Source organism: Archocentrus centrarchus, chromosome 23, assembly GCF_007364275.1.
Source record: "Archocentrus centrarchus isolate MPI-CPG fArcCen1 chromosome 23, fArcCen1, whole genome shotgun sequence".
Classification (NCBI taxonomy): Eukaryota; Metazoa; Chordata; class Actinopteri; order Cichliformes; family Cichlidae; genus Archocentrus; species Archocentrus centrarchus.
The window spans coordinates 20,105,155-20,126,940 of record NC_044368.1 but is presented as its reverse complement, the minus strand read 5'-3'; the positions used below and the strand labels follow the sequence as shown (position 1 = coordinate 20,126,940).

The following is a 21,786-nucleotide window of genomic DNA, read 5'->3' as shown; positions in this document are numbered from 1 at the left end:
TTTACCTCCTTTATATACAACACACTGAGTTTTCCTGTTAAATCTTTAAATAAAGAATTAACTATCTTGCTGGTGTGATTCATCACTTGATGGTGTCAGACTGGCCTCGACACTGATGACTTCTTGGACTTCAGCCACCTTGGAAAACATCATATGTTTATAGTCTAAACAAAGATAATCTGTAACTCCTTGTATGAATTAATTGCAAACACCAAAGACTTGGCTACACTACTTGTGGCACTCTTTAACCAGTACTCATGGATCAGATAACACATCTGCTTTTAGCCCAAATGCACACCTGTAAAATTTTGTGACCACATCTTGCAAGGTTGTGACTCTGCCTCATAATCTGTCCACAGCAAAACACACTGTACTCATAACCTATTTTGGTGGTAGCTTCCACCATAGCAGTTGTTTCAAGGACCACATTTTGCCAAGACCACACACACAGACAGACATACAAACAAGGCATCAGTAATAACAGCTACACTGTGACAGCTAAAGTGATGTACATAATTATAATCCTGTAATACTATGAAACTATGAAATGGGCCATTCTACATTATAGCTCTTACTTTTGGTCTTTTGATGGCAATACTACTGGAAATTCCTGAATGCAGGTATGTTAAGAACATGATCCTACACATCCAATAAAAGACGTGAGTACTTCATCCATACATGGAAATAAAAATCATCTGAATTTCAAGTCTTCATAGTAGCCCAATTACATGAAAAACAAGCTGTGCACACTAGTAAGTACTGACATAACAATAAATCACACACACTTCCAACACTCACAAGAGAAATGCTGGAGGATGCCTGCTGTTTCCGTGGTCCATTTAGTCTTCTTCCCTTCAGCACAGAGCATCTACACTACACTGCCACAAAAGAAAACCTGTGCGCCTGTGTGAGTGCACTATCATTCATACTGCAACACTACTTAAAGTGTCATCATACCATCTCTGACTCAACAGGCTGACACCCCCCCAACCCCCAAATCCCTCCCATCCATCTTATCTATCTGTACTTTGGATTTTAGAAGAAAGTGTTTGTGTGAGAGAGCTCTAACCTAATACAAACTGTAGACAAATGCTTCATTCTCAAATGACAGATCACTACATGAAAACATTAGATGCATACCTGTGGTTTACCCTCACATGCTGCGGGCTGCTGTGTGTGTGTGTGTGTGTGTGTGTGTGTGTGTGTGTGTGTGTGTGTGTGTGTGTGTGTGTGTGTGTGTGTGTGTGTGTGTGTGTGTGTGTGTGTGTGTGACAGGTGCTAGTACACAATAGGAAGTGAGTTAGAGATCAGGAATTCAGAGCGATGCCTTCAGTTTTGATGGCAGGAAGCCGTAAATTGTATTACACACCCTCAGTATAATCATCATCATACACCACAACTAACTCTTTGTGTGTGTATATAGAGCATATGTTTGTGTTTGTCCAACCAGCCCTGTGCGCCCTCTGAACCTTAACCTAATTCTGCATCATTTCATCATAGTCCAGCTTCTACGAGGTTCCTAAGACTTATATTAAAATGGAAAACCTTCCATCCACAAAGTGTTAGCAAAGTGACGTGTCAGTCACAACAACACAACTGAATAGAGTCAAGGTAGCAATTACATGCAATCTGTTTGTGGTAGCACAGTGATTAACTGTGATCAGTTGGCAAAAATCTGTTGCCATCTAGATACACAGAAATTCACATTAAACAGAAATTTATATTAAATTCTTACATTCAGAATCCAGCCAGAACCAAAAAAATCCCTCCACAAATAGTGATGCAGTTGCTGCAGGACAGCGATTTAACTGCAAAATGACATACAAGCCCAGCCACCTTGCTTCTGTATAGAAATATAACCAGAATACAAGCAGCTGAGTCATGTCCATGATTGGAAAGAGTCATTTGCAAATGACCATTAGTGCAGACTGACTCAGATTGATTGCAATGTGTTGGCAATCTGTCTGCATTTATAAATTAGACAGCAGTTATTTACTAACCTTTGCCAAGCTGTCTGAAAGTGACCGCAGTCAGTCTGAGTCAGACTGACTGCAGTTGTTCGGAGAAAGTTTGGCTCCTACCAGGTGACCTGTGCGATTGTGTTGCTGTTGAAAATGGTCACCCAGGGGTTGAGGGTGTTGCATGCTAAACCTCTGGGTGACCAGGTGGTTGCCTCAGCTACTTGCAATCGGTCACTGAATGAGACAAAAATCTATGCAATCACTCGGCAACCACCCTACTGTGACTGAGCCATAAATGCTAGACTTCCACACATTATATATTCTAGATTCACAGTTAGATGGTAAATAATAGGCACTTCAGCTCATGTTTTCTCGTAGTGCGATTTGCACTTTGTGACCTTTACGATTCTAAAATTATTTTAGATATTGTGCTTTTTTTTTTTTCTTAACAGTGAGGGACTGTGTTTTAGTAATAGTTAAAGCTTGTTAACAAGAACATCCAGTCCCGAGTTGGTAGAATATGGAAAGGCAAAAATATTAGTCAAAATCAACATTAGTTAATGTCTGCAAATACAAAGATTATGAGGGGTTATAGTGTAGTTTTAGCTGTCTTATTGCAGGTTTCTCATTTCTATATTTGCTTCTGTATTGTGAAGTAGCCCAGCCTCACCAGGGCTGCCTTTTGTCATGATTTTGTTCATAATTTTTATGGACAGAATTTCTAGGCGTAGCCAGGTGGCGGAAGGCTTCTGCCTTGGTGGCCTCAGAATCTCATCTCTGCTCTTTGCAGATGATGCGGTCCTGTTGGCTTCATCAGGTGGTGGCCTCCAGCTCGCAGTGGAATGGTTCACAGCTGAGTGTGAAGCGGCTGGCATGAGAACCAGCACCTCTAAGTTTGAGGTCATGGTCCTCAGCCAGAAAAGGGTGGAGTGCCCACTCCGGCTCAGGGACGTGTTGCTGCCCCAGGTGGAGGACTTTAAGCATCTCGGGGTCTTGTTCACGAGTGACGGGAGAAGGGAACGGGAGATTAACAGACAGATCGGGGCTGCGCCTGGAGTGATGCAGCTCGGGTATCTGTCTAGCATGCCTCCTGGGCACCTCTTGGGTGAGGTGTTCCCGGTCCTACCGGGAGGAGGCCCCGGGGCAGACCCAGGACACACTGGAGAGATTATATCTCTCTCTCTGGTGTCCTGGGAAAGCCTTGGGGACGAGCTAGAGGAGGTGGCTGGGGAGAGGGAGGTCTGGGCTTCTCTGCTTAGGCTGCTGCCCCCGGGAACCAGCTCCGGATAAATTGAAGAAAATGGATGGATGGATGGATATAGTGAAGTATTTTTAGGGGCTGTGTTGACTGACAAGAAACAACTAAGTTCAGGGTTTCTCAAACTGATTTTCTATCTTATTTTGAATAACTTTTTTTTTGCTCCTAAAGACCTCAATGTTAAAAGGTCCAACATTAAAACATGTTTACAGGCTTTTTTGGTCTTCATAGCTATTTTTCCTACTCAAACTATTTTTACTCTTGTTTTATATAAATCAGCACTTTGGATTGTATTAGGATGTTCAGTGGCTTGTAGTATTTCCAGTAAGTAGTCAAGTGATTTTAGTCATTTAACACATTAAAGCACAACCTACAGTATGCTAACCAAACTGCTGCACAACAAACAATTTAAAGCACAGTTGGATTTGAGGGTTTTTTTCTACTGGAAAAAATTAGCACCCAAATTATGGCTTCATTTTTCAGACCTGGAAGCTATATCCATGTTTTATACTGCCCATGGTTCGAACAGATGCCGTTCACAAATACTGTCACAAATAGCATGAGCAGCTACAGCTAATCTCTGCCAACACTCAGCAGTCAGCCCCGGGTAACCCTGCAGCTGCTAGCTGCTTCTGTTCAACATGTTAATTTAGCATTACTATGAGCCTCAGACAGCTAACTAATCAGGGCCAGAACTTCACAAATTTATGATAGCGCCACTGTTAGCAGAGCCAGGCCGGAGGGGATTCTGTTCTTCCTCAAGCAGAAGCAGAGTGCACTCATCTTTACAGTTTTACACCTTAAAGTACATCTACACAGATACAAGCTCAAACCTGTGGTCAAAGTGTGTACTACAACAGATGTACAACATATTTCCTGACATAACTTCTATCTCTCATTTTACAAACCTAATCTCTTGAATTTAAGCCAAGAAACAGCCACATGCACTGGTCAAATAATTTAGGTGGAGTGAGCTATGAAATGCATCGTTAATAGTTTATAGTTGATTTGAATAATAAAAACTTGCTAAGCAATTTTAAACCTGGGTGCTGCTGGTCTCAAAAGGCTTCTTCAAAGTCGAACAACTGTAACAATTTGGATGAAAAAATGGTGGTACCTTTATGGCTTCATTATTTAAAACCTTCTATATGTTTAACAAAAATCTAAAATAGATTTTAGCACTGAGCTGCTTTACTCTGAGAAGCATGCATGGGAGTAAATTAAAGTGAATTGATTTGTGAGTATTCTTGCTTTCCCCCAGCTGGTCCAAATAACTCACTGCTGCAGGAGGCTGCTGCTGTTGCAACGTGATGCCTGCTCTGTCTTGTCAGTGTCAACATTACCACTTATGAATTTGTTTTTCACTGTGCGAGAAAATGGTTATGTGACATTGAGGTCGTGTGAGTAGTGACAATTGTGTGAGCTTTGTGTTCAGTTTATAAGAACTGGCAGTCATACTGTACAGCACCCATATCCAGACAGTATGTATGCTACCGAGTTAGGATAAAGCAGCAGAGAAAATGACCTATTACACCGGACACATGCATGATTCAGTGTTGCATCACTTAAATTCTAATTTCATCGATAGCCTACGATAAATTTCAAAGCTTCCAATGTTGTGATACAATCCTTTCTTTCGCTTAATCAGTTCAGATCAGAGTAAACACCCACTAAAACAAGATCCAACACAATAGATTTGATGCTCTTCATTTCCCCCTTTCACTCATCTCTCTTCATTTATCTCTCAACATCTCGTCTTCCTGTCCCGTTCGTGTGCTTGCCAACATGCATCACTATCAGGTGATGCATGCTGGCAAATACGCACACCCAAAATGAAGCTGTAAAGGCCACGCAGTGTGTTAAGGAGGCAAAGTTCACAGTGAGAGGGAGTGGCACACTGTGTAAGGGCCACAGAAACACACACACACACTTGCACAACAGGTAGGATCACGCTGCTCGCCCACACTTGCATTCTTTTCGTTCCACAGCGAGGTAAACAATTTGGTCGAGAGGGGTGAAGCACAAAGCGGTAACACACATCAGCTTGGACCATAAAATGCCTCGTGTTTTTATCCTGGAGTTCAATGAACTGGAAACATGATTACAAGAAATTTAAACACTAAGACACGTACGCACACGTAGGAAGAGAGGGAGGGGAGAGATTCAGACCTTTTAGCCAGTGCTGCGTCATTCCAGTCCTGTTTGTTGATTTGAAGCCCATAGGTGTCTGCAGCATATATTAGCTTCCAGCAAAGCCTGCAGTAAAAGAGAGAGAGAGATCACATAGTTACATAAGGAGTCGCTGTGAAATGGACAGCATCTCTTTAGAGATCAGCAGCCAGTCAGCCTCGCTCTCCCGGAGGGAAAAAAAGAACGATGTAGACATTACATAAACGCCATTCAACATAAATAAACACACGCTAGGCAAGAACTGAAGCCATAAATTACACATAATATAAACAGATTGACAGAATCATATATCTGCTTCTCTCCTCAGATGTGATTTTCATCTCCGGTCTCACAGCTCTCCTCTCCATCTCAGTCGACAGGAATATGATCATCAGCTCTGACCTTTAACCTCCTCTCTGCTGCTTGGTTGTGTATCCCATAAAGCAGATAATGTAAGTTGTTTAGGATAGGGGCACATGGAAGATGGAAATGTGATGAGATAAAGCATTACTCATCAAAGTGTAACATGTGGCTCATGGAGACCTTTGAACAGGCTTAATACAGAGTTAGCTTAAGCTAGCAGGTGAAGATCTATTTCCAGTGAGAACATGTTTGATCATTTCAAAGCTTAAATTAGACTGTTCTCCAGTCTGAGTTTATTATTCCTTTCTGCACAGCATGATGCTGAAGATAGAACAGCCTGGTGTAGAAGAAACAAAGAAACTGACAGCAACCTTTTTAACCCTGTGAACACTGTCATCGTTGGTCATGACACTAATCTTAGCCTTATGCAATCAGAATATGTCATTTTTATTGGTCTCCAAAGTCTTGGTAACCAGGAGACAAAAAAAGTAGTCATTCAAGGTTTTCAAAAAAAGGCTCTTGTTGCTTTTCTCCAAAATGCAGGCTTGGGGTTAGGGTTCGGGGTAAGGTTAGGGTTACGGTTTGGAAATAGGGTTGCAGTCATCGTTATCATATTAGGTGCCACACAACTAAGCAAGTGTGAATATGCTACTGCCTTTCTCAAAAGCTTGGGGATATTACATGCACTTATTCAAATTAGAAAGCATGATTACAGCATGGTAACAAAAATCACTTTTGGTACAGCCCAAACTGAAGCATGTCAGTTTTGAGGACTAGAATTCTACTATTTTATTACTCTGTTACTAAGCACTAATTAGCATATATGTGTTTCTCTGCATTGCATAAGATTTAGGGATGCCACTAAAAACCCAATACGGCAGTAGCTACGCAGAGTCCAAAATCTGTGAAAATCAGTCCATCTTTACATAAATGTTATAATCTTTAACATGTTAGCACGATAAATAAACTTGCAACTGAGACCAGAAGGTTATAAGATTTGTTGGTCATAAACCAAAGTATCAGAAGTATTCATGATGTAAGAGGATCCCCTCTGATTGTAATTCATCCTCTTTGAGACCAATAATTTCTGTACATAGTGATCTCTGTCTTAGTAAGTCTCTGTCACTTTATTAAACAGTTTAAACAAAAGTTAAAAGTTTAAACCAATCTGAGCTTTTTTTTTTTTTTAATTAAACCAAATGCAACTCAGAATTCTAAACCTAAAAGTACTGCTTGCTAGCATCCTCTTCCAAAGGTAGATTCCCAAAGATCGGTTAGGCTCCACTCACATAGGCCTAGAGACTGTTCAGTGGCCTTCTGGTAACCACTGGTCACTAGGTAAAAATGTGTGTTCCCCGACCAGTTGGAGATTGGTTGAGGGAGGTTGCTTGTTGTCTCTGGGTGAAATTGGCAGCACAAAGCACTGAACACTTCCTTGTGATTGCTTTGGTCGCTAGCATGTTGCCACAGTTGTTTGTAATTTGTACAGAAAACACCAGCTTTTCTGCAAGCATGGCAATCTGTTAGTAATCAATTTCACTTGATTGGCAACCAATCATTTTGACTGTTGGGTTTTCTCTGTATTTATTGCTTTACATGACAATATAAAGCACCTTGAGGTGACTATTTGTTGTGATGTGGCGCTATATAAATAAAATTGTATTGAACCTCCCACACCACTCACCACCCAGTTACACATTTCCCTAGCCAGTGGGTCACCAACCGTTGTCTAAGCCTTTGTCAGAGATAAAGAAAATACGCAAAGCATCAGAGCGCCCGATGCTAGACTGTGACTTTTCAATTTAAACAGGTCGTTACTGCATTTTCCCCACATCTGAATGTTTGACTTTCAAATAAAAAGTGGCATCCTAGTGACCAATAGCTGACACCTGAGCCATCCAACAAGTGTGACTACTGTTTGCTGTCATTGTGCACCATCCTAAGGCCAACACATCAACTACAACTTGAGAATAAGATATCAAACACACAAGATGTCATGTTTAATGCCAAACTGCCCCATACATCAAATTATGCAGCAACACACATGGAATATTCAGTTCAATTCAATTCAATTCAATTCAATTCAATTCAATTCAATTCAATTCAATTCAATTCAATTCTATTTATATAGCGCCAAATCACAACAAACAGTCACCTCAAGGCACTTTGTATTGTTGGTAGAGACCCTACAGTAATACAGAGAAAACCCAACAGTCAAAATGACCCCCTATGAGCAGCACTTGGTGACAGTGGGAAGGAAAAACTCCCTTTTAACAGGAAGAAACCTCCAGCAGAACCAGGCTCAGGGAGGGGTAGTCATCTTCTGCGACTGGTTGGGCTGAGGGGAGAGAGACAGGACAAAAGACATGCTGTGGAAGAGAGCCGGAGATTAATAATGATTAATGATTAAATACAGAGTGTAGTATAAACAAAGTAAATAAGGTGAATGCATTATGGGAACCGTCCTAAAGAAGGGTTCAGGGTCACCTGATCCAGCCCTAACTATCAGCTTGATCATAAAGGAAAGTTTTAAGCCTAATCTTAAAAATAGAGAGGGTGTCTGTCTCCTGAATCCAAGCTGGAAGCTGGTTCCACAGAAGAGGGGCCTGAAAGCTGAAGGCTCTGCCTCCCATTCTACTCTTAAGTATCCTAGGAACCACAAGTAAGCCAGCAGTCTGAGAGCGAAGTGCTCTATTGGTGTGTTATGGTAATTTAAGGTCTTTAAGATAAGGTGGGGATAATGGGGTAATTCAAGACCTTGTAGGTGAGGAGAAGGATTTTAAATTCTATTCTAGATTTAACAGGGAGCCAATGAAGAGAAGCCAATATGGGAGAAATCTGCTCTCTCTTTCTAGTCCCTGTCAGTACTCTAGCTGCAGCATTTTAGATCAGCTGAAAGCTTTTCAGGGAGCTTTTAGGACAGCCTGATAATAATGAATTACAATAGTCCACCCTAGAAGTAATAAATGCATGAATTAGCTTTTCAGCATCACTCTGAGAAAGGATGTTTCTAATTTTAGAAATATTGCGCAAATGCAAAAAAGCGGCCCTACATATTTGTTTAATATGTGCATTGAAGGACATATCCTGGTCAAAAATGTCTCCAAGATTTCTCACAGTGTTACTGGAGGCCAAAGTAATGCCATCCAGAGTAAGTATCTGGTTAGACACCATGTTTCTAAGATTTGTGGGGCCGAGAACAAGAACTTCAGTTTTATCTGAATTTAGAAGCAGGAAATTAGAGGTCATCCAGGCCTTAATGTCTTTAAGACATTCCTGCAGTTTAACTAATTGATGTGTGTCATCTGGCTTCATGGATAGATAAAGCTGGGTATCAATGCTTTCTTGTCATGGTCGTGGGCCAGCGGCCCAGTGTTTTGAGTTCCTTTTTGTTTAGTTCTGTTGTGTTGTAATTTTGGGTTGTGTTCTTACAGTTTAGTGTTCTCAGTTTGTTGTGTCTATGTGTAATGTCTGCTCCCCTTTGTCATGTCTTCTGTGTTAGGACTGTGTGTGTTATGTTAGGCACTTCCTGTTTTATTTTGGTAGTCTCGTGCTCCTTGTGTGTTGTGTTCAGTTTACTTCCCCTGTGTTATTAGGTTCATTTGTTTCACCTGTTGTTTCCACGCTCCCTGATTTCCTCGTATGAATTTAAGCCCTTAGTTTTCATCTGTTCTTTGTTCGGGTCCTCGTCATTTCTTTGTCAATGTAGATGACTGCTGTGTGATTTGTTTTCGAGTCTTCAAGTTTCAAGTTTTGCGTTTCTTTGTGTAGCTGGCCCCTACCAGCCTATTTTTGTGTTAAAGTTTATTTTCAATAAAACTAAGTATTAATTCAGCTCTCGCCCTGCGTCCTGCTCTGAGGTCCTCCCTGCCTTGCCTGCACCAGCTGTGACACTTTCTAATAATACTGCCTAAGGGAAGCATGTATAATGTAAATAAAATTGGTCCTACCACAGAACCCTGTGGAACTCAATTAACCTTAGTGTGTGACTCCCCGTTTACATGAACAAATTGGAGTCTATTAGATAAATATGACTCAAACCACTGCAGTGCAGTACCTTGAATACCTATAGTATGCTCTAATCTCTGTAATAAAATGTTATGGTCAACAGTATCAAAGCTGCACTGAGGTCCAACAGGACAAGAACAGAGATGAGTCCACTGTCAGAGGCTCTAAGAAGATCATTTGTAACCTTCACTAATGCTGTTTCTGTACTGTGATAAATTCTGAAACCTGACTGAAACTCTTCAAATAAACTGTTCCTCTGCAGATGATCAGTTAGCTGTTTTACAACTACTCTTTCAAGAATCTTTGAGAGAAAAGGAATACAGATGGATTTCATGCCCTTTACCCAGTTCAGCTCTCACTGGAGCTGTTTCCTTCTCTAAACGGCGCAGATTCTGATAGCTGGGCCAACCTGTCTCAACAGTGTGACAAAAAAACAAATACAAACTCAAAAACAAACAAACAACAACAAAAAAGCATTGCTTAGGGATATATACTATGGGAGCACAGGGCCACCCTAAAAGGAAATTAGCTGATACTGCAAGCCACCCTCACAGGATATGTAAGTTGGTGATTGGAGTTCTTGTGAAATTAATTAAGTTATCAAAAGTGAATAAATACTGAGGGTATATTGGAAGGCCCTTGGTGGTCTGGTCCTCCTGATTTAAAACTGGCTGCTGTAGTTAAGTTGCTGTATATTAAAATTGTAGGTAATCATTCCTAATTTATACAAACACAGGTACTCCTCATTGACACCAGAGGTCACCTGTGAGACAAGATCCCACATATAGCTTCAAGTATCTCAATAACAGGCCAACTAGATTTGAATCAGAAGTCTCAAAAATCAGGCAGCTTCTCCTACCTAAAATCTGTCATTATATCACTGTAGCTCCTCCAAAATGGTGATCTGCAGGATAATTTTGTGCATACAACTCGAAGGTGCACGTAGTGTTTTCTACACAGTGGAGTCCAAGCAGCAGCAACTTTAGGGGAACTGCAGTAAGCCCTGTATGAGCTTCTGCATAATGGAAATACACTGTGCACACATATTATATTTTTTCTAATCTGCCTGCATAATTAAAGGTGACATTTGTGACCACCAGAAATGTTACAGAGTAGCATTTTACTCAGCAACATGTTTTATTTGTATTGTGTGAAGCATGTGGGTGACACTTAATTGCTGACTAAGGAAATATGTCACAAAGTGTGATAAAAAAAAAAGCAAGAAAGAAGAAAACCACTAACAAGTTATTAACAACAGCCCAACCAATATTACATTTTGATTAAATGATGATATTTAGGTTTAAATATCAAATAAAGATTAAATCTTTATGAAACCAATATAATACATGCATTGATAGGTTTTGTGTGTTTGTCTAATGTTAACACAATTCTATGAACTGCAGTCTACACCTACTAAATACAATTCCAGCTCATCTGTTGGACCAGTTTGTGCAGACACACCAGTTGGATGCTGAATAAATTAGCCTACTGTCTTAGCTGCTGTTTGACATTTCATTTTTTAATACTTGAAAAACTGAGATTAGACTGGAAAATAAAAGCCTGCCAAAAAAAACACATATATATATATATATATATATATATATATATATATATATATATACAGTATATATACAGTATATATATATATATATATATATATATATATATATATATATATATATATATATATATATATATATATATATATATATATATATATGTATGTATGTATATATATATGTATATATATATATATATATATATATATATATATATATATTATATATATGTCCTCCCGGATTTTGTGCTTCTAGACAGTTTTTTTTACAAACATCATTTTCCTTCAGTAGAATCTGAACTAGAAATTGAACTAATCAGGAACGTGTTCACTACAATTTTTAAACAACCACACTTCTTTTTGCGACCACGTTCTTTCTCATAGTCCCTGCTAGCCAGTAGAACAATTACACGTTTAAGGTACTTCCTCTTGTCCATCTTTTATATACAGGCTATGATTTGGCCCTAAACTTAAGTCTGGCTCTAACCCCAATTAATTCCTCTTAAAAAAATGTTGAAGTAGAACAATACAGATTCTGTGTTAGGGTGGAGTTGACCTTAAACAACATCTAAAACTAATATATAACGAAGAATGCAATGTGCAGTATGAACGAGACACATTTGTGTTTACACTGCAGAAAATCTTAACAGCTTAACTTCAGCCACAGTGTCAGTATAAATAAATATAAATCAGTCAGTGGGGTACTGATGGGATTTTAAAGTAGATGCAAAGTCTTCAGCTGCTGGCTGCTGGTTTCCCACACTAAAGGGACAAACCTGCAGCGTGTGACTGACAGAGAAGGGATGCAGGAGCTTACAGGCCCTGGATGCAGAGCAACACAGTGGTAGCATTGTTCCTGTTGCCCTTGGACTCAGGGACATTTATCCCCAGGGTTTGACAGAGAACAACATCAGCCATGTAGGAAAGACAAATATTAGAGCACCCCACTGGCTCAGGGAACTGTCACAGCTTGAGTGACTTTTGAGCATTAACGTAATGCAGCAACTACAGTGCTAACATGAGCACAGCCAGGAGGGCACAGTCAGCATATCACTGGCTGTAGGTAGACGTCAATCGCCACCAGTGCTAAATAAGGCACTGCAACTTCCTTAATGATGTAACTGCAATGCTATGACAATGCTCCTTTTCCTCCTAGCCTCCTCAGCACCGTGGTTGTGTCTGTGTGTGTGGTTTAATCTCAGGGCATTCTGCTGCATCATATTCCTGAGGCGGCTCTGACGGCTGCTCTGGATGCTGCCAGGAGTGTTCCTTTTGGCATCAGCCCGAACCTTTGACTGGACATAACACACACACACACACACACACACACACAGTGACACGCAGGGGTCTTTGTCTCCACCTCCTTTCTGTCCCTGCCTTTTCACTTAGGTGGTCATTTACCTTAGAATAAAACAACTTTTTTATTTTGATATACACAGCAACCTTTCGCAATCCCCACAAAACCTCCTTAAGAAACTCATCAGTTTTCAGTTATTCTTCATATTAGAAGTTAACGGCGTTGCATGTATTATGTTCTTTCTCAGTTGAACAGTAAATATAATTGAGTGCTGTGGCCATAAAAATACAGTTCCTCTATTGGACTCCAGCTCATGCCAAAATCCGACTGCTGCACTAAAGTGAAGGGGAAAACACCTCATTTCAATATTTTAAAAGGTAAACATGATTTTCATAACCACTTACAGTTTCACAAGTGGATCTCATGTCTGAGGTTTGTTTTGAAGGTATTATTTTTTTTAATAAGAATGATTTGAGATCAAGTAAAAATGTCAATCTTCCACAAATCTCCAACAAAGTGACATAAAATGTGTCATTCTAATTTAACTGAATAACTGTAAAAGTGGGCATAGCTGAGCAAAAAAAAAAAAAAATCCTCCAGGCTTGACTTGCAAATTTAGGACCAACAGCTGCCCTAAGAATAAATGAACAAATAATGCATCTGTTTTTTTTTGCAAAAATAAAGCCCTAAGCTTCAATAAAGGTTTAAAGTTGTACCTCTTGCAGTGTACTAAGTCAATCAAAATCAAAACTGCAGCAAAAGATAATAATAAAAAGAAATATTGAAAAAGAGAGAAATTACATAATAGTTACAGTAATTTTGATGAATCCACTTTCAGACATAATTCACTCACCTCACTGCGGCGTGAGATCACTGACATGTGGTGCAAAAGAAATGAAACTTCCAGAGAGGGCTTTAAGTATATTTCTGTTGTGAGTATAGTTTACCGTGCCTGAGAAGTCTCTTGGTATCTCACAATCAACCGTTGTGGTTGTTACTTGCTCCACCTCAGCCCCATCCAGACCCCAACCTAGTGTCCACATTTCTTTGGGTTTTACTTCCAAAGATCATATCACTAATCTACAATATTATCATCTATGTGAGGTCCCAACTGAGAAATTTGCTATCAACGTCCACCAAAGCTACAGCAAATATAAAATGATGATGATAGTAGAGTGTAGCACTCTAATGGAGCCATTTTGGAGTGGATTTCCCATGAAATCTAGTCAGATAAAAGTCCCTCACTGGGGGGGTTTTCTTGACTAAATAAGCAAGCAATGAACAAAGTATAGTAAAAAATGAAGACTGTTTCTACTCAACTGTCCCACCACCACTCTTTGATACTGTGGTCAGCTGTCCTTTCTGTCTAATTCATCTCTATACTGTCTATTTTCATAAAGACATAAGAGTAGAGTTTTGACTATGGTGAACACAGCCAGGAACAGGAGCATGGCTTCATGATATATTGGATGATTTAATCTGCGAGTGTGTGTGTGTGTGCGCACGGCTCCAGATCGTCACACGTTACTACTCCCAGGTGAAAACCCCAGTCACTAACACTGACATGTAGTACCAGCAGTTTGAGTCATAGCCAAACGAACACTGACACTCATTACTCATTACTCACAGGCTTTGTGTTACTCCCACTGTGAGGACGAACTACTGAAAGCAAGTTGAAAGAAAAATGAGAGAGAGACTTCTCACTTTCATTTCAGAGTGTAACGGAAGTGAGAAAAATGATATGATATCTACTGAGACACATCTGGATTTGATTGTGCAAAGTACAATTAGGACTGTGCTGCTCAGCTATTTAAAGGTGTGATTTCAAGTAAGTACTAAAGAATGGTGGTAAAGTTGACAAAATTCAAATGTTCACTAATTCGTACTTAAAACAATTCACCTGATCCACAAAACTATCCAAATATATGTACAGACAATCATTTAACAGGATTATATTAACAACCATCCCATACTACTCTCTTTCAGAAATAAATAACATCATCTTCCTTTGGATCAGTTAAAAATGAATACTAAGAGCACAAATATGCTAAACTGATCAGTGTATTTATGAATTTATGAGTGGCACTCATTCATAAAACTGGGCAGAAACTATTTGCGATGTACACGTAAGCAGCTCTTGCAAAAGGCTCCGGTATGCTACAGTGCTAGCTGGATTGGAAAGTCCCTCCCACCAGACATTTGTTTGACTGACAACCTTCTAAATTTAACAGGTACAGGTACAAGAGGTTAAGAATACTACAAATGTATTTCAGGTGAGTGTCCCAAAGTGCAACAATACTGCATCTCACAGCTCTATAAAATGGCAGACTTGTCGTGCTGATTTTGAATGTAACCTTTTGGACTGCATATAAACCATTTTCTATAAATGTGAAGGGACATCTAGTATTCTGTCTCTATCCTAGAATCCCTCTAAGCTTGCCCTATACTCTATGCAAATTAAATTACAGAGCTTCCTCCATGCTTATATAAAGTAGAATACAAAGTTATATCCTACTCAGACTAACAAATTAGCCTGGCAGTTTATGCTGCAGTTCCTGAGAAATTCAAGACCTAAAAATATGGCTGTAAATACTGGAAAGCGGTTGGAAAAACTACAACCTGAGCCCAGCAGTAACTCAAGCAGAATTTATAAGCCAATGGTTATTTCAAATTTTATTTTATTTCTTTGATGTCTGAAGTAAATTGCTTATGATTGTATCATTTGTTTTGTTTTATTACATTTTGCTCTATCTTATTATGGCTTGTCAGGAGTCTTTAGTTGAAATAGAGGAATGACACATTCAGACAGGATGTTGCAACATAATGAATTAGTTCTATGTACAATTTATTAGGTAATGTACATACATTCTGTTCCTATGCATGCAATAATTTCAGTGGGAGAAAATTTTTATCCTAATCCATGTGACTTCTTTAATTGCCTTCTTTAATAGATGCCATTAGTGCCAACAATGCAAACTGTGATGACCATTGTCATTACCCCTCCTCAGTTCAGAGATGGTTGCTCCCTTTTTACGTAAATGGCCTCCTCAACTCTCCTCTCAAACCAACATTCCTCCCTGTTGAGGATGAGCACATCCTCATCACTAAAAGAGTGGACGCTGGCCTGTAGATGAAATCAGATTGCAGAGTCCTGACCTGATGAGTTAGCTCTTCTGTATTGTGTCATCAGTGGTTGTTTGGTTATGTCTGGGTTGCCATAATGTATAATTTATGGCAACCCAGACATAATCTAAGATGTACTTCAAAAGTACATCTTTCACCATCATTTTTGTTGTTGCCAGACAAATATTTGCAGAACTGCTTCAGGCTGATAGAAAGGCAATTGTTACAACCAAGGACTGCAGAAGAACACTCAACACATCCATTCTTGAAGCAGATGGGCTACAGCAGCAGAAAACCACACTGGGTACGTGCCACTCCTGCCAGCTAAGAATGGGAAACTGGTTCAGTTCTCACAGGCACACCAATATTGAACAATACAAGATTGGAAAAATGTTGACTGGTCTGATGAATATCGAATTCTGCCTCGACATTCAGAGTGTAGCAGTGTTCTAGCCAGAAGAAATTCTTGCTAAGTGCTAATGGCCGCGCCAGCTTGCAAATTGTGATGATAGCGATATGTTTCAATAGCTAACAGCTGAAATACAATGGTACCTCAGCCCAGCGCAGTGCTGGGCGATCAACTGCTTGCTAGAACCCTGTGCAGGGTCAGAAATTAGCATAAACAACATGAAACCACAAGTCCATCCTGCCTTGTATCAACCATTCAGGCTGATGGTGGTGGTGTAATGGTGTGGGAGATATTTTCTTGACACACTTTTGGTCCTTTAGCACCAATTAAGCACATCATAGCCTTTCTAAGTATTGCTGCTGACAATGTCCATCCCTCTTTGACCACAGGATAGCCATCTTCTGATAGCTACTTTTGGCCAGATAACACCATGTCAAAATGCTTGAATCATCTTGAAATGGTTTCTCGAACGCAATGAGTTGACTACTCAAATGGCCTCCACAGTCACAAGCTCTCATACCAATATAGCACCTTGGGGATGGGGTGCAATGGGAGATTCTCAAGTTCAGCTGACAAATCTGCAGCAACTCTGTGATAGTGATGTGTCATTCGCAAAAGAGCCGGCTCTAAGAGCTGACGATCATCGAATGAGAGCCAGCTCACCAATTTCTCATTAGCTCTGCTCACAAACCTGAGGACAGGGGCAGAACTGATGGGCAAACCATGCAGCCAATCACACAGTGGGACATGGGACTATACCATTATGTTAAAGCAGAGGGGAAGATAGATGTTCCAGCGTGAGTGGGCATAGTCCAGGTACAGAGAGCAAGACAGCGGGAGACAGCGGTGCAAAAACACATGAATATGAGTAATTTCCTCTAAAAAAGCAGCATTTGGTTGCAATTTAAGAAAATTGGAAATAGCAGAGCAGAGTGCCATCATTGCAATTTGAAAATTACAGTGAGAGAGGGCAAGCTAGGTCTCCATCTACTGACCCTGGTGAGTCTGGTCCCGAACCAACAACTGTTGCGGCATCCACCGCCCTCCCCAAAACTGCAAGTATAGCCCGTCCTACTGCAACACAAAGCAAAATAATTCAGTGTGTTTCTTTGTCCTTTGTTCCATTAAATTTTTTTTAAATGTTAAACAAAAGAATGTTTTTAACAGGACAAATGCACAAAATAAAGCAATTATAAATTTTATCATAAAAAGACTGAAGGCAAAAGGGCTTTTCAGCACACAAACCATTCATTTTTGCTCATTTAGGCTAAAATATAAGGCTGCAAATGATAACAAGTAAAGAGCCATTTGGGAGTCAAAAGAGCTGGCTCTTCTTTGGGAGCTGAGCCTAAAGAGCCGGCTCTCTGAAACGAGCCGAACTTCCCATCACTACTCTGTGATGCTATCATGTCATTATGGACCAAAATTTATCTTTCTGTACAAAGAGTTAAGGCAGTTCTAAAAGCTGTTCTGAAAGCAGAAATATATGATGATCATATTTTCACAGACAGACTTCTTGGTAAAAACACTCAATATGCAAACTCACAGCATTATGCAGCTTTTCTAGGTGGTGTGACCTCAGCGACTGTGTTTGCTTCCGCTTACACCACAGATTTGCCTATACTAATAAATGAACCTCTCCCTGAGCAGTCAACTTTCAATGGTAAAAATAAACTTAAAATGAAAAAATATAACTAAAACATTTTTCAAATTTAGATTTAACAGCCGAACTACTAATGTAATCAAATACTGGTGAATGTTTTGTTTTTGAAGAAATTAAACAGCTTGACTTGACTAACAAAGGTTCAAGCCACCATCAGTTTCTTGACTGACCCTCCAGCCTGGGGTACAAAAGATCTGTTCAAGCTAACAGACTAAATTTATGCAGTCACCAAATACAAGAACATGAAAGCTTATGTTAATGAATTTAAATTGTTACTTACTGCAGATAAAATGCATGAAGCATAACCTCTCATTGTCAACTAAAAAAACCCACTGCAAATGTGAACTTCCTCCCTGCTGCAGCTTATTAAAACAGTATAATAGCATTTTACCACAGTGAACCACATGAGCTCCTCTTGAACAAAGTGAAATAAACTTCCGTGGAGTAAATTAACTCAATGACCAGTGGTTAGAACTCAAAGGCAATGAGCCCAATCTGGGATCATGCACAGACACATGATACAAAACTCCTGCTTCAGCAAGCTGCTCTCAGGGGATGCATCCTACAAACACGTGCGCACTTTGACCCTGGAGCCCTGCTGCCAGTGGGACAGAAAAACAGTCTAGCAGCAGACAAGATACTTTGATCTTTAAATAACAGCCAGCAGGCAGACATAACAAACTCGATCTCAGAATACTCACAGCTGTATTTTTTTAGTTTTTTTTTTTTTTTTTTAACCCAGCATGCTGAAGACTGGAATACAGACTCCATCCACCTTATTTCTCCCTCCTTTCCTCCAATCTTCTCCTCATTTTTAATCTCCTCTCCTGGCTGATTTTGACATCACAGGAGCACTCGCTGTGCCTGGCGTGATCATGAATGAAAAGAGGAACATGAGTCACAAATAGCAGCCCCACTCACCAACCACAAACGCACACACAGAGTTTTAAGTAACCAAGCATGATTACGATATGTAGATATATCTATCTATATCTACTGTATGTGTGCGCAGTGTTCCTTTGAAGTGTTCACCTGGGTGACTGGATGAACCACAGCAACAAGGCAAATAAGGATGATGGATCAGAGGTTACAGTCTCTGACTTGAATACAAACATCAACACACATACTGTATATTTAAAGAAAAGTATAGGGAGTAAATATAATTACCGTCAATACACTGGCAGATTTCCATCACAAAAGACCTGCAAAAAAAAATTTTTAAGAAAAAAAATTACAAAGTGAAACTGAGCTTGTAAAGACAAATCAATTGACCTCATCAGCATTATCTGAACATAACATGGAAAGTCCCACACACAGTTGCGAAGTTTCTAAGAACAACTGATGAGAGCATCCTCTGAAAACACACTATGAAGAATGTCAACAGCCGCAGCGGTAGATCTTACTGGTGCACACAGGAGAGCCAATAAGCAGTAGGCACGGTGGACCCTTGGTGAGCTGTTAGTAATATTACCCAACTTAGACAAGTTACACAGCAGCTCAGGGGGATGAAACGACAAAAAACCTGTCACTACATTCAGGTATCAAGTTGGTCAAGCTCCAACGCAAAAGGTAAAGAATGGATAAAGATTTAAAAAAAAAAAAGAAAAAAAGTTCGACATGAACTGTATTGCTGTTCCTGCTAACAGGAGACTAGTTCCAGCAACTGAGAGATGGCAGAAAATAAGAGGAGGTAGATGGGGCAAGACACAACACATCCTGGACTGGACATCAACAACAAACATTACATTTCATGGTTCACACCTTAAAACCCAAGGGAGCACGGCTTAATGCACTCAGTCACAGGTTAACAATGACAAAGTCTCTGAGTGGCTAAGTCACAGAGTAACAAAGTGTCACTGAGTAATAGTGTATCTGAGTCAGAGTGACAGTCACTGAGGAACAGTGTATCAGAGTCACAGAGGAACAAAGTCACTGAGTAACAGCTGTGGACTCAAAGAGTTACTGAGTCACAGAGTCAAGGGTCAACAAAGTAACTGATCAGCAGATTCACTGAGTCACTAAATTAATAACATACACACACTGTGTGTCATTTTGTTGTGACAAGAATACTCAAAACTAAGGTTAAGTTAACAGCATCCACAAATTTTACAAGCATTCACAAATTTGGATAATATTGGTTTTTGCTAAACTTGATTTCCTTCTCTTGTGAACCTGCCATAGAGAACTTTAGATCAGTCAGCTAGTTTACTGAGCACTGACACACACAACGTGTTGGGTTAGGGATTATATGAGCCAGTTCTTCTACAAGACTCAGTGAGCTGAAATAGGCCATCATGGACTTGACTGCATAGATCTGCAGCTTTGTTTTGATACTTGTATTTTGACGGAAGCACACTTCCTGCCACAGATTTTCTGCAGATTATTTAATCCCATCACATTTAACAACCTGACTATGTCATTGGCATCTCATGCAAATTTCAAGCCTCTGTAAAATGATTTTCAAAAGAGCTTAAACTAGAGGATATTTGAAAGTCTAAAAAATCAGTGCAATGACTGAAAGTTCCTTTTTTTAAAAGGTGAAAATATGCAAAGCCCCTGGAATCCGTTGAATCGTAGGCAGTGATGCAATACATACATACATGCACCAGATTTTCAAAATAAAAACACTGAACAGGTAAGAATTCCCTTTAAAGTTCATGAATGCAATTTAAATAAAAAAAAACTGTGAAACTCCGCATTGACATGAGCAAATTGGAGTCTATTAGATAAATATGATTCAAACCACTGCAGCGCAGTACCTTTAATACCAGGCATGCTGTAATCTCTGCACTGAGGTCTAGCAGGACAAGCACAGAGCTGAGTCCACTGTCAGAGGCCATGAGAAGATCATTTGCAACCTTCTCTAATACTGTTTCTGTACTGTGATGAGTTCTGAAACCTGACTGAAACTCTTCAAATAAACCATATACAACTACTTCTTTAAGAATTTTTGAGAGAAAAAGGAAGATGGAGATTGGCCTATAATTAGCTAACTTATTGGGTCGAGCGATGTCTTTTTAAGTAATGCTTTAATTACTGTGAACTAAAAAGCCTGTGGTACCTAGCCAATTAATAAAGATAGATTGATCATATTTAAGATTGAAGTATCAATTAATGGCAGGACTTCTTTGAACAGTCTAGTAGGAATGGGGTCTAATAGACATGTTGATTGTTTGAAGTTAACTCAGAAAGATCAATCAGAAAGAAAGAGCCTAAACAAGTACCAGCAGTACTGAAAGCAGCTGAACAGCCGATTGGCATAACTGGATGTGATTACTGCCTACGTGAATTAATATGTTACCAAATCTACATTTAGCATTTCCTTGAATGTCATCTGTTCTGGCCCCTGGAAGACATTCGACTATGGTTGCTGGTCTCCCTAGCTTCACGTTTCTCAAAATAGAGTCACCAAGAACGAGAGTTTGTTCCACGGTGGGTGTGTCGCTGAGTGAGGAAAAGCAGTTAAAGACATGAACAGGTTGGTGGTGTACCGGTGGCTTCTGTTTAGGACTATGCTTCCTCCTCACAGTCACCCAGCCGGCCTGCTTTCCTGGCTACTCTGGATCTGCTGAAGGAGAGCTAACAGTACCGACTATTGGAGCCTGGCTAGCTACAAGATTTTCCAGGGTAAGGAGCCGAGTCTCCAATTCACTGAGTCTGAACTCCAAAGTTACAAACAGGCTACATTTATTAAAAGTATCTTTATTGCTAAAGGAGACCAAGGAGTAAAGGTACTCCTTGGTCCAATTTGTTCATGTAAATGGGGAGTCTTCTTCACATGCTAATTCACACAGGGTTCTGTGTTAGGTCCAATTTTATTTACATTATACATGCTTCCCGTAGGCAGTATTATTAGAAAGCATTGCATATATTTTTCATTGTTATGCAGATGATACCCAGCTTTATCTATCCATGAAGCCACATGACACACATCAACTAGTTAAACTGCAGGAATGTCTTAAAGACATAAAGGCCTG

The 21,786-nt window shown here is 39.8% G+C and overlaps 1 long non-coding RNA gene across 1 annotated transcript in view; it reads right to left on the bottom strand.

Annotated features, from left to right (window-relative positions):
* The window catches only part of LOC115773717 (uncharacterized), a 76,835-nt gene that overhangs the window by 19,858 nt on the left and 35,191 nt on the right, over positions 1 to 21,786 (bottom strand). The window contains exons 2-3 of the long non-coding RNA XR_004019117.1: positions 18,977 to 19,011; positions 5,389 to 5,475 (exon numbers count right to left, since the gene is read on the bottom strand). This is a non-coding gene — a long non-coding RNA (uncharacterized LOC115773717). The remainder of the gene's footprint in view (positions 1 to 5,388; positions 5,476 to 18,976; positions 19,012 to 21,786) is intronic.